Source organism: Nyctereutes procyonoides, unplaced genomic scaffold, assembly GCF_905146905.1.
Source record: "Nyctereutes procyonoides isolate TBG_1078 unplaced genomic scaffold, NYPRO_anot_genome, whole genome shotgun sequence".
NCBI lineage: Eukaryota > Metazoa > Chordata > Mammalia > Carnivora > Canidae > Nyctereutes > Nyctereutes procyonoides.
The window spans coordinates 5989490-6002189 of NW_026575124.1; positions in this window are offsets into that span (position 1 = coordinate 5989490).

A 12700-nucleotide genomic window follows, 5' to 3' on the forward strand; every position below is an offset into this window, starting at 1 on the left:
TGTGAATAAGTACAAATGATATTTGTGAAAATTTAACTTGCAATCTATCCACTTATATTTTTAATGGAATGATACAGTGTTGTTAACACTAGGCAATATGTGATGCAACAATGTTCTTCAACATAATTCATCTTCAACATCTTCAGAACTTATTCATCTTACAGAATTGAACTTTATACCAGCCAAAAGCAAGTCCCTATTTCCCACAATGCTCCTTCCCAAAGCAGCAACCATTCTACTCTCCATTTCCATGAGTTAGACTAATTGTAGCATCTCATATAAGTGGAATCATGCAATTTTTTATCATTCTGCGTAGCTTGTTTCACTTAGGGTAGTGTCCTCCAGATTAATTAATATTGTCTCATATCTTTAAAATAAATGAAATGGAAGAGAAAGAAATAAGCATCCATGAAATGATCAGATTTTGTCCTGCAGAGCCTTTCTGATGATCCTGATCTTCTGACTGTGATTTTAGTCTTCTTAGTTATCACATGTATGTTAGGCATCAATGGAAACCTGACTATCATCACCCTAACGTGGGTGGGCTTTCATCTACAGATGCCTGGGAATTTCTTAGCTACAAATTCTCTTTCTTAAAAATCTCATTTACAATTATATGTATACCTAGATTTCTGGGGACAATTATCACCAGGGATAATATCATTTTATATAACAGTTGTGCAGCCCAATTATTTTTATTTATTTTCATGGGGGTGACTGAATTCAAATTCTAATTGCCACATCCTTTGATCACTATGCTGCCATTTGCAAGCTCCTTAGGTATACAATCATCGTGAACAGGAAACCCTGTAACCTATTTATGCTACGTGCATTGCTGGGCAGATTTCTGACAACTTATACTCCTCACCCAACTGGATTACTGTGTTTCCAATGTCATTGATCACTTTGCATGTTGCTGGCTATCTTTCCCTTTTACTACTATCTTATTCTAATACATAGCTCCTAAGAGTTATTGGCTTTTTACTTTGTTTGGCTACTTTACTATTTACTTTGGCATTTGTGATTTTGTTCCATATATACATCACATCTGCTAATCAGAGAAAAAAGTTTTCCTCTACTCGTTCTACTCACATGATTGCCATTTCTGTTTCCATTTGTGTTAATTCTTCTGCAAAAGAAAAAAAAAGAAGCATCATTGACAAAAGAAGTAGCTATTGTCAATAATTCTGTTGCTCTCATGCTGAATACTTTTATTTACATCCTAAGGGAACAGAAAGTACACAATCCTTCAAAATTTGGTCCTTGAAGTACTGTTTCATGCAAACAAATACAAGTTTTGGGTAGTATTAATGAATGTTATCATAAAGATTCAACAAAAGAAAATGAAATGTAAACTAATTTGTACTATCTTCCTATATCCATGTCACACTACAAGAAATGCTGAACTCACTTGCTAAACATGTTTGATAATATGGATGTGGCTGAGTTGTGCCTTCCTTTAAAACTATCTCTAGGTTCCATGTCAGTGATTTATGACTGTGAACATAAAACGTAGTTATGGAACATAAATCATGTGTTAACTATTCTGATTAATCAAAATGTCTTATCAAACACACTAATTCCAAAAGATATATAAACTCCTGTGTCTTTTGCCATATTATTCACAATTGCCAATACACGAAGCAATCCAAGTATACACTGATAGATGAAAGGATAAAGATGTGGTGTGTGTGTGTGTGTGTGTGTGTGTGTGTGTGTGTGTATCTAATGGAATATTGCTCAGCCATAAAAAGGGATAAGATCCTGCCATTCAAAACAATATGGATTGACCTAAAGGATGTTTTGTCAGATGAACTAAGTCACATATAAAGATACCATACAATTTCACTTATATGGAATCTCAAAAACAAAACAAAGCAATGAATAAACAAGGAAACAAAATTAGAAACAGATTCATAAATACAGAGAACAAACTGATGGTTGCCAGAAGGAAGGGATGGAGAGATAGGCAAAATGTGTGAAGGGGAGTAGAGTGTCCAGACTTTCAATTATGGAATAAATAAGTTACAAGGATAGAAGGTACAGCATAAGGAATATCAACGCTATTGTAATAATCTCCATATGGTGGTAGATGGCAGCTACACTTGCAGTGAGCATAGCATAATGTTCAGACTTGTTGAAATGCTGTTGTACAACTGAAACTAATGTGTGTTAACCAAACTCCAATAAAAAACATTTTATACTGTTATGACTTATAGTAAACACTGTTTCAATCAATTTATTAAATCTTTTTTCTCTTACTGATATAAAAGTAGTTTTCCTTTTAAAAGTTATCTGGGGCAGCCCCGGTGGCGCAGCGGTTTAGCGCCGCCTGTAGCCCAGGGCGTGATCCTGGAGACGCTGGATCGAGTCCCACATCAGGCTCTCTGTATGATGCCTGCCTGTGTCTCTGCCTCTCTCTGTCTCTATGAATAAATAAATAAAATTAAAAAAAAAGAGAAAAAAAAAATAAAAGTTATCTGAATCAGGAAATAAATATCTATAGCACCATTGTTTTTCCATACTATCTGTAGTGCCTGTCCAATTCTTCCCATTGATTAATAAACTTGGATGCATATGTTACTACTTACAAATTATTTGAAAGTCATGTATTGTATTTTGCTAGACATGAAACCATGCAGTATGTCTTTTTTAATAAACTTATTTTCTTCATTATTTTTTCTAAAAAAATATAACATAAATGTTTAGGGAGCCATGAACTTTTAATTTTTAAATTTAAAAAAAAGACTTTCTTTCTCTTTCTTTTTCTTTCTTTCTTTCTTTCTTTCTTTCTTTCTTCTTTCTTTCTTTCTTTCTTCTTTCTGACAGAGAAAACATGTGAGGGTTGGAGGACAAGTAGATGGAGAGGGACAAACAGATTCTGCACTAGGTACGAAGCTTGAAATGGGGCTTAATCTTACAACCCTGAGATCATGACCTGAGCAGAAATCAAGAGTTGGCCGCTAAACCAACTGAGCCACCCAGGTGCCCCAAGGCAGCCACTAACTCTTGTGTTGCCTAAAAGTTTGATAGGAATTTCATAAATAACAACTCTTCTATAGAGAGCATACATTCTATATCATATGCAAAACCAGGTGTGCTCCATACCATATTATATTTAATCTCCACGGCTATATGACAAATGAGACATGGTTATCCTTTTTTACCAATGTGTAAGTTGTTGCATAATTTGCCCAAGGTCTTGAGCTATAGCAGTCAATATATAGCAGTCAATATAGCAGCTAATTTGAAAAACAAAACAAAACAAAGAAAATCTTGTTTGCTCTCTTTTACACATATTTGAAATCCTATAAAGACTTGCAAATTTTGCATAGCTTTTACTAGAATAAGCACAATTTTACTGGTGTTTTTACTCACATTATCTCGTCTGCACATAATTATATTATTACAGTCTAGTCAGGGAAGGTACTAACTCTTACTGTAATAATTGGCAAATAAATTAGAACTCTAATCAATTAAAATGAGAACTTTTCAACTGCCACTGCTGGTGAGCAATAAACAGGAAAAACAATATTATAACAGTATTATGATACCAAAAACTCTATTAGAAGGCAGATTAATAATAATGGAATCAAGGAATAGTCTTAGTACAATGTGGTAGATTACCAGTTTAAAAAAAAAAATGGCATGACATAGAGACGCATCCAGTAGAGATCTACATTAGGAATTAAGATATTTGGTTGGTAATTTCTGTCTGAAAAACAATGTCAAGGAAAGCAAACTTCACACTTAGTGAGGTTGTTTCCTTGTTCGAGTTTTTCTTTTTATGTCACATTGGACCCTGTCCCCCAGGATTTCCTTTCTAATGGCAATGTTTTATGTGTTAGTAGTTTATGTACATTCCTGTTCCTCTTAAGACAATTTTGATTCACTGATTTATTCCCCTTGAATGAGTGGCAGAGAGAATAGATAAAATATTAAGTACTTGTTCAAGTTGAATCTCCATGGAAACCATGCCAAAGAGCTTTAAAACGCTTTCTGATACTTTTTTTTCCATTTTATATATTTGGTCCATTCTTACTCTGTACAGTTAAATAAGCATATTCCTCCTGTGGAAAAAAAATGGGAAGGATAAGACAAAACGTCAATAATAGAAAATGTACTTTTTCAACGGCAAAGGAAAGGCTATCAGAAATGCTGGCTCCCCTAGATGACAATGATGGAGTTTACTAATATTTTACTATTCCAGCCATTCTGTGTTTGCGAACCTATACGAAAAGTAGAGTTAAGTCAGGCATATAGAAGGTAGTGAACATCTCTCAAACCTTATCATTGGTTCATTACTTAGTTCAACTTTTTATCAGATTAAATGGAATGTATTAGGGTCATAATTTGCAGCTGTTTGTATCAAATAAAAAGAGGATAGTACATTCTTTTATTACATCAGTGTAGTCTTTCAGTTAAAGACAGGAAGTTACTGTGTTTCCATCTGTGCGTTTCCAAATGAATACGGGCTATGTGGTACACAATTCAAGAGAACAGACTAACTGCATATCACATTTGACACTAGCTGCTAGTATATGAATTGATGTAATGTACATAACCTCTCTGAACCTCAGTTCTTCATTTAGGAACAAAGATAATAAAGTGTAGTAACTATGTTATAAGAACTAAGTGAGATAAATAAGTCCTTAAATACTACTGAAATAAATAATGACTTTGCTAATGTTAAGAATTAATTCCAATGAAAAGAAAAGTAAAATAAATAAAACAGTTACTTATCTGTCCTAGTAAGTGCCACATAAATTATAGACCATGAGGTTTGACCAGATATTCGGCCTAAACCCCTACAGATATGTGCATTACTACTTCTGAAAATACTATTAAATGTGATTTAGTGATTTTTCTCTTGATTTGTTTCTATATACAATTGCATGACTACTAAAAACCTGAGTCTACTCATCTTCATTGAATCAAAGAAGCATAAAATATTCAGATTGATTCAGGGAAATGGTCGTCTAAAATGATCATGAGGAAGAGTAAAAGATAATTCCAACAGAGCAATTCTTCCAACCATTCAGTGGGATCAACTGTGGAGATCTTGTCTTTCACACAGGCAGAGAGAAGGATTCCCATGAACTGTAATTAGTCAAGAATGAATAATCAGTGCCAGAAGTGTATTTTAGTGTAATTATGAAGCTGAGCTAGATGTTATTGTCATTAGTATTAAATAAATAAATAATTAGTATTAATTAACTGCTTTTCCTTTTCTTTAATATATTAAGTTGAGCATGATCAATTACTTTATTGAACATTTTAATAAAGGAAAAAGAAACAGGAAAACATGATCAGAAAAGCAGATTGCTTTGGAGATACCCTCAAATATATTTTTTAAATTACTTTTATTAGGCTTAACTAAAGAAGAAGTCAGTAAATGTATAAGATGAAAAAAATAGACTTTCAAAATTAATACATTACTAAGGGAGTTTTCCACCTAGCACAATAGGAATCACTTTCTTTTATTTAAAACACCAGAAATTAGGTGGAACCAGTCAAAATATTCTCTTGGACTGTCAAATGGACATTCTTTGAGGCTTAAATCTCATGCACTTTTTTAGAGTCCTTTTCTTACCTTGAGCATCAATGAAATTGCCATTGACTAATTTATCAGATGTTCACTGTTAATATTTACTTGATGGTAAGGATTTCAGAAAGGTAAAATATTGATATGTTAAGAACAAAAGTCCTGAAGATGTTTTCTAGCCTTCTTATTTAGCCAATGTTCAGTATTATTTTTTTATTTAAATTTTAAATGGCTCAGTGAATCTGCCTCCAAAATCCTTAGAAGGCAAGTCAAAATTAATTGTGATGAAAGGAGTGGAAGGAAATGTGTATCTTAGTAGCATAAGCCATTACACTGAACTGGAATAAATATAAATAAATGTATATTTAGATGATGAGATAACTAAATGAAGCAGAAGTATTCCAAATGATCTTAAATGTTATAATCTAACTGTACATCCAAGTGGGATTTAATCTAAGGGCAGAAAGAATAGCTTAAAATGTCTTAAATTGTTCCTAGGTAGGAATAATATTGTGGACGATAGTGCTGTCACTGCTATTCTAATGCTGTTGTACGTGCAGTGTGAGGAAAAGAAGTAAATGAAGGTTAGTGTGATACAATCTTATCTAATTCTATTCATAGCCAGGGCTCTTATTCTGAGATAAGCTAAAAGTGGTTTAATAAAAATACTGTAGTTCTAAGTTTGAATGGTACATTGAAATTGCACTGATAGGCATTTTGCTTGGATATATATATATATATATATATATATATATATATATGTATATATATATATATATGTTCGCTGGCCCTGTCCACTGAAAATACCTAGAAAGGATGATCGAACTCATAGTAATTCTCATAGTAATTATCACAGCTAGTCCCCAGATTCTTCTTCTTGATTTACCATTTCCTAACCAATGTAAGGAGATTTCTTTGGAGAAATGACTCAGTCTAGGTCCAATACAGAAAAATATAGCATGAGCCTGGGAACACTTGTGCTGCAAGATGAGAAGGAAACAATTAAAGAAGAAAAGTATACTGTCCAAAAGAGGATTTTTCTCTGTAGCAAAAGCACTTCAAAGAGAGAGTGATGCCAATTTAAGCCTCCCTTGAAATATTTATGGCAATCATTAATGTGACCTATACAATAAATACAAAATTTATAAAGCCATGTATTCATAAAGATACCAACAAAAAGATCCTAGAGAACCAACTTTGAGTACTGAATAGAAATAAGGTAGTTTTTCATCTGGGCTTTTCCATATAAACTGTAACAATATATAAACAAATGGTAAATGACAGATTCAGAGCATAACTATTTGCCACACAGAATCAATTAATGGATCCAGCCATTAATCAACAATGGCTGCTAAGAGTAAAAAAAAGAAGACAATTAAACACGTACCTCCTGTTGAAAGTTGCCAAAAATAAATCCCAAACCTAAATTTCTGCAAAACAATTCCCAAACCTAAATTGGGATTAAGCCTCTATATCTAAGCAGCAATTACAAAAATTCATGAAGATGAGCATGCTACCAATTGAAGCATTATTGCACATGTGCCCTCCATGAATATAATAGAGTTTCCTGTGGCCTATTAATTGGGCTTTTAGGGTAAAAACAGAACACCATTTCATTATTGCAACAAAACTGATCTACAAGATTACCTTATTGTATACTTAAAGTTGCTGAGAGTAAATCTTAAATGTTCTCACCACAAAATAAATAAATAAATAAAAATAAAAGAGAGAGAGAGAGTAAATATACAAGTTACAAATGATATATTGTTAAGTAACCCTATCATGGTAATTGTTTCACAATGTACAACTATATAAAGTCAACACTATCATACACTTTTAACTTATGCTGTGCTATGTATCAATTATATCTCAATAGAACTGAAAAGAAAATAAATGAAGTGGACAAGTCTATCACTCCGTATAATCTAGAGTCATATCAGTCAAAATGTTCCCCTATGAGTGCTCCTTTACTAGATTAAATAAACACAGTATATACTGTCATAAATTTGAGTTATGCCTGCTTTTCTTCCATTTTTCTCCACACTCTAATTCCCCTCTTCTGATAAGTAATTTCCAAAAAATCTTCCAAAATCTGTGATTTACTTCTGCATTGGTAACTATGTCACTATCTGAACTTATGTCACTATATGAACTGACAATTGTATTTTTATGTTAAATGTATGTTTTATTATTTTATTTAGATATACACTTATTTGATATTAACTAGGTATTAAATAATATGCATTATTAGTTTATATAATTATGTAACAAATGTATACCTTTTTACTAGTCACATATAATTTTTATTACCAAAATATTTTAGAAACATAAACATTAAAATTATCAAAATAATACATTTTCTAAATCTTGAATAAACAAAATATTAGTATTAGTGGCAACATCTCTCATTAAAATATTAAAAATATGATGAATAAATATATAGGCAATGATGAAATATTGGATGGGCAAATTGACACTGAATTAAATATTGCTATTTGTGGGGCACCTGGGTGGCTCAGTGGATGAGCATCTGCCTTTGGCTCAGCTCATGTCGTGATACTGGGTTCCTGGGATAGGGTTCCACATCAAGCCTCCATGGGAATCCTGCCTCTCACTCTGCCTATGTCTCTGGCCTCTGTGTGTGTGTGTGTGTGTCTCTCATGAATAAATAAATAAAAATCTTTTTAAAAATTGCTATTTGTACTGAGGTTTAAATTAACATGTGTATTAGCATTTTAAAAATGACCAAAATATGTGCTTTATAATAGCTATTATTTAAGTTAGAATTATGAAATAAATTTGGTTCTCAATGCTTCAACACCAACAAAGCCTAAGGAAAAACAACAAAGAGGATATATTTAGAAAAATTTATATTTCCAGATGATTAAAAATAGATTGAGGGTTTATTTTTTATAAGAAAGTAAGTTTCACAACTGCTTTTATTATTACTCATGAAATGTTAAGTAATTGTGATTAATGGAAGTAATTATTTTGTAGAAGTCAACATTTCAGGTCCTCTGTGGGATACAAAGATGAACACAATTATTCTCAAGGGAGATTCACTATAGAGAAGAGTTAAAAGGCTACTGAGAAATGCAACGATGGCTTCCAGAAATCCCTCATGATCTATAATAGAGCACAAATATGGCCTGGACTTGGCCTTGTTCCCAGGAGATCAATGAACAACTTTGTTTTGAGGCCCAAACAAGTAGACTTGGAAAATTTGAGCTATAAGTGCAAGCGAAGGGAAGCCAAACTAAGAATGTGTACTCATAACTCGATGATGGTATACCCCTCTCAGTCCTCTCTTTAAATACTGCTTTCCTAAGTTTTAAGATTAACATTATTGAAGAGGACTATCATATTATTTCCACATTTTTTAAGGTTTCTAACATTCCATATGTATTTTGTGACTGTTTATTTTGAGCCAATATAAAATAGAGACAGGGCAAATCAAATTTGACTAGAGTGAACTTTGCTAGAGAGTGGCAGAGAAGCAATGATTTGCATTCTATTCTTCACTGCACAAATGTGACTGTTTAAAATAAAGGAGGAAACTGACATAATTTTAGCAAAGAAAATCTACAATATAGTATATCCGGCACAGGTGGGAACTGGCTGAATATGCTAGCACAAATAGAAGATATTTTCCTGTATGTTTCTGAAGTAATCTTATGGCTCATCGGGGTCATATAAAGGTAAGTATGAGGAAGAATTTCAAGAGAATAAAATTGTTTTTCATAAAGCTAAGAAAGGAAGATGTTCAAATGGAAAATGTGCTGGGCAACAATCTTGGTGACAGAGCTGCTAAGATCTGAGGCCAGTACTTAATTTCCCCATTTGTGCTTCAGTGTAGAATTTAAAAAAGGTAAATATTGCCTGTCCCTTAAGCAAGAGGTGAAGGATCTGTACTCTGAAAACTGTAAAACATCGATGAAAGAAATTGAAGATGATACAACCAAATTGCAAGATATTCCATGCTCATGGATTAGAATAACAAACATTAGTAGAATGTCTATACTACCCAAAGCAATGTAAACATTTAATGTAATCTTTATGAAAAACTAACAGCATTTTTCACAAAAGTAAAAGGAACAGCCTAAAATTTGTGTGGAATAAAAAAAAAAAAACCCCAAGTAACCAATGCAATCTTGAAAAAGAACAAAATTGGAGGTATAACAAAACCATACTTAAACCAAACTCAAAACCGTATGGTACAGGCGGGAAAGTCGATACAGACATCAATGGAACAGAATAAAAAGCCCAGAAACAAACCATGATTCAATTACTCTTTGACAAAGGAGACAAAAATAGGCAGTGGGAAGATCATCTTTTCCACCAGTGGGGCTGGGAAAACTGGAAAGCTACATGCAAAGGAATGAAATCGGAACACTTTCTTACACAAAACACAAAATTAAATTCTAAATGAATTAAGGACCTAATGTGACACCTGAAACCATAAAAATTCCAGAAGAGAGCACAGGCTGTAATTTCTATTACCATACAAAGACAAAAATGAAATTGTACCATTTGCATCAACATGGATGTATGTAGAGAACACAATGCTAGCAGCATAATATAATGCTCAGCAACATGAGTCAGAGAAAGACAAATATTTGATCTCACTATGTCGAATTTAGCAACAAAACCAATAAACAAAGAAAAAAAGAGGCATACCTATAAAGAGCAAATACATGGTCACCAGAGGAGAGGTGCGTGGGGGAATGAGTGAAATCTAAGAAGGGGAATAAGATCTCATTTATTGGGGCAGCCCGGGTGGCTCAATGGTTTAGCGCCGCCTTCAGCCCAGGGCATGACCCTGGAGACCAGGGGTCGAGTCCTGCGTTGGGCTCCCTGCATGGAGCCTGCTTCTCCCTCTGCCTGGGTCTCTGCCTCTCTCTCTCTCTCCCTCAGGAATAAAATTAAAAAAGAAAACGATTGCACTTACCTTGAAGAGCACTGAGTAATGTGTGGGATTGTTGAATCACTGTATTATACACCTGAAAGTAATATAACACTGTATGTTAAGTATACTGGGTTTAAAATTCTAAAATTGACTTAGAGTCAATTTAAGAAGGAAAAAAAAAAGAATTTCAAGGAACGTTCTTGAAAGTTAAGGAGAGACTAGAGAACTATGTCAAATTAAAGGAGACCAAAACATTATGGAAATTAAATTAACATGTAGTTATAAACAGTGTTTTTTTTTTTCTATAAAGAAAAATTTTTAGTCACTGGTGAAACTTAAATAGGCTTGGAGAAGTACACGTTAATAATGTATCGATGTTAATGTCCTGAAAATAACGGTTACATCATGTTTATCTAGTAGAAGATTCTTTTTTGTTATAAACACATACTACTATATTGAGTAGCAGATGGAGCATCAAATGGAATAAATGACCTATGTGGTGTATTTGATGGCTTTTTTCTTTATATTTCATGTTCTTGCAAATTTTTAAAAATCGCGCAACATTTAAGTACTGCCACACTTCCAATTTGGAGCGTGGGTCACCAGCTAATGAAATCCTAACATAGACTAAGGAAGCAAGGGAGAGGTTTCTCTTTGGGGTAAACCTTCTTAATGTGCAGAATTGGTCATATTGTCCCAGGACAGTGGAATATCTGAAATTTGTGTTGACATTAAGTGTAGAGTTTAAATTATTTCTAGTTCTCTTTTGGGAGAATATCTGTTCTGTTTTGCATTTCATGAAATTCAGTCTGTGCTTACAGAAATTCAAAGTAGTTTATTTATTTCCTTCTTTTTTTTTGGTTTGGTTTAGTTTTATTTTGTACATAACTGGTCTTCCCCCAGCATTAGTCTCCAGGGGACATTTATTTTTTTCTTTCTTTAAAATTTTTAATTAATCCCCTGTGTCTCTTATGAGCAAAACAGATCAAACCGTTCTGTTTGTTAGTACACAATTTGAAGCAAGAAATCGTCGTTACAAAATTTGGGTTCCTTTCATATGAGAGATTTCCCAAGACATCTTTACATTTAGAGCATTACATTTTCATTTATCATTTTTATAGAGACGTTTTCCTTCATTTTAATATACAAGAAAAGAAGATAGAGAAAATGAATCGTATCTGGCCTCGAAGAAGGTTCTAATTGAATTATTTGTAATATCTGGGTTGTCATTTAATGACTGTGAGTGGAAGTGAACGTTATTAACAGATGCATATAATTTCCAGAGTGCATATCTGTTTTTAGAATCCTTCTGGAGAAAAGCTTTGCAATTAACTTTCCTCTTGAAATATTGAGTTTAAAAATATATTATAAAAGAGAGAATATTTATCCTTTATTTTTGACCCCTGTTTTTACCATATTCCCACAGGGGGAAATTCACATCAATGTATCCTAGATATGCTAGGTCACTTGTAATTTGTGATAAATATCTAGATCCTAAATGAAAGCAATCTCAGTAGTACAAGTGAGGTAGAATTCCCTGACTTTTGAACTGTCATATATTCTTCTTTTTTTATGTAGATACAAGAGTCAAAATTTCATGATTAAAAGCAACTGATATGAGAAGACTGAGGTATATGAAACCAAAGGAAAATAATAAGTAAGTAAAATGAGATAAAGAGACGATGGGGAATTACTGCATCAGGACAAAATAAATAATAGTATATGTCAGGAAATTTCAATCATACAAAAATGTGTATCTCATTATTTCCATATTTCACCTCCGTTTAAAACGTGTTAGTGAGCTAAGGAGTTTTGAATAAACATTACAAGTTGACATTGGTATCGTTTTTGATGTGTTACAAGAACTTTCTCAAATAGTTTTTTAGATATTCAGAGCAAATACAGACAAGCTGATGTTTTACCTAGAACATTGAAACAGAATTAAATAATTCGGAAACGATCAGCTAAAATTTCCATTTTCTTTCAGGTTCAAATAGGTTAAAAGAAAAACAAATTGGTAGTGTCATTATCATGCCTGTGCAAAAGTGGAACAATCAGTCAGAGGCGCCTAGGTTAATCTGTGCTGTATTCTTAAGTATCATCTGTCTTGTTAAATTGGATCAACCTTTTAAACTTGCTTACATTTCTGATTATATTTTTTTCTGAGGTTTTTTTTAAAAAAAAAATCTCTCTTCTTTCCACTCTTGGAGATGTTTTCCTATGTTGATTTCATAAGCCTCAAGTCTAAA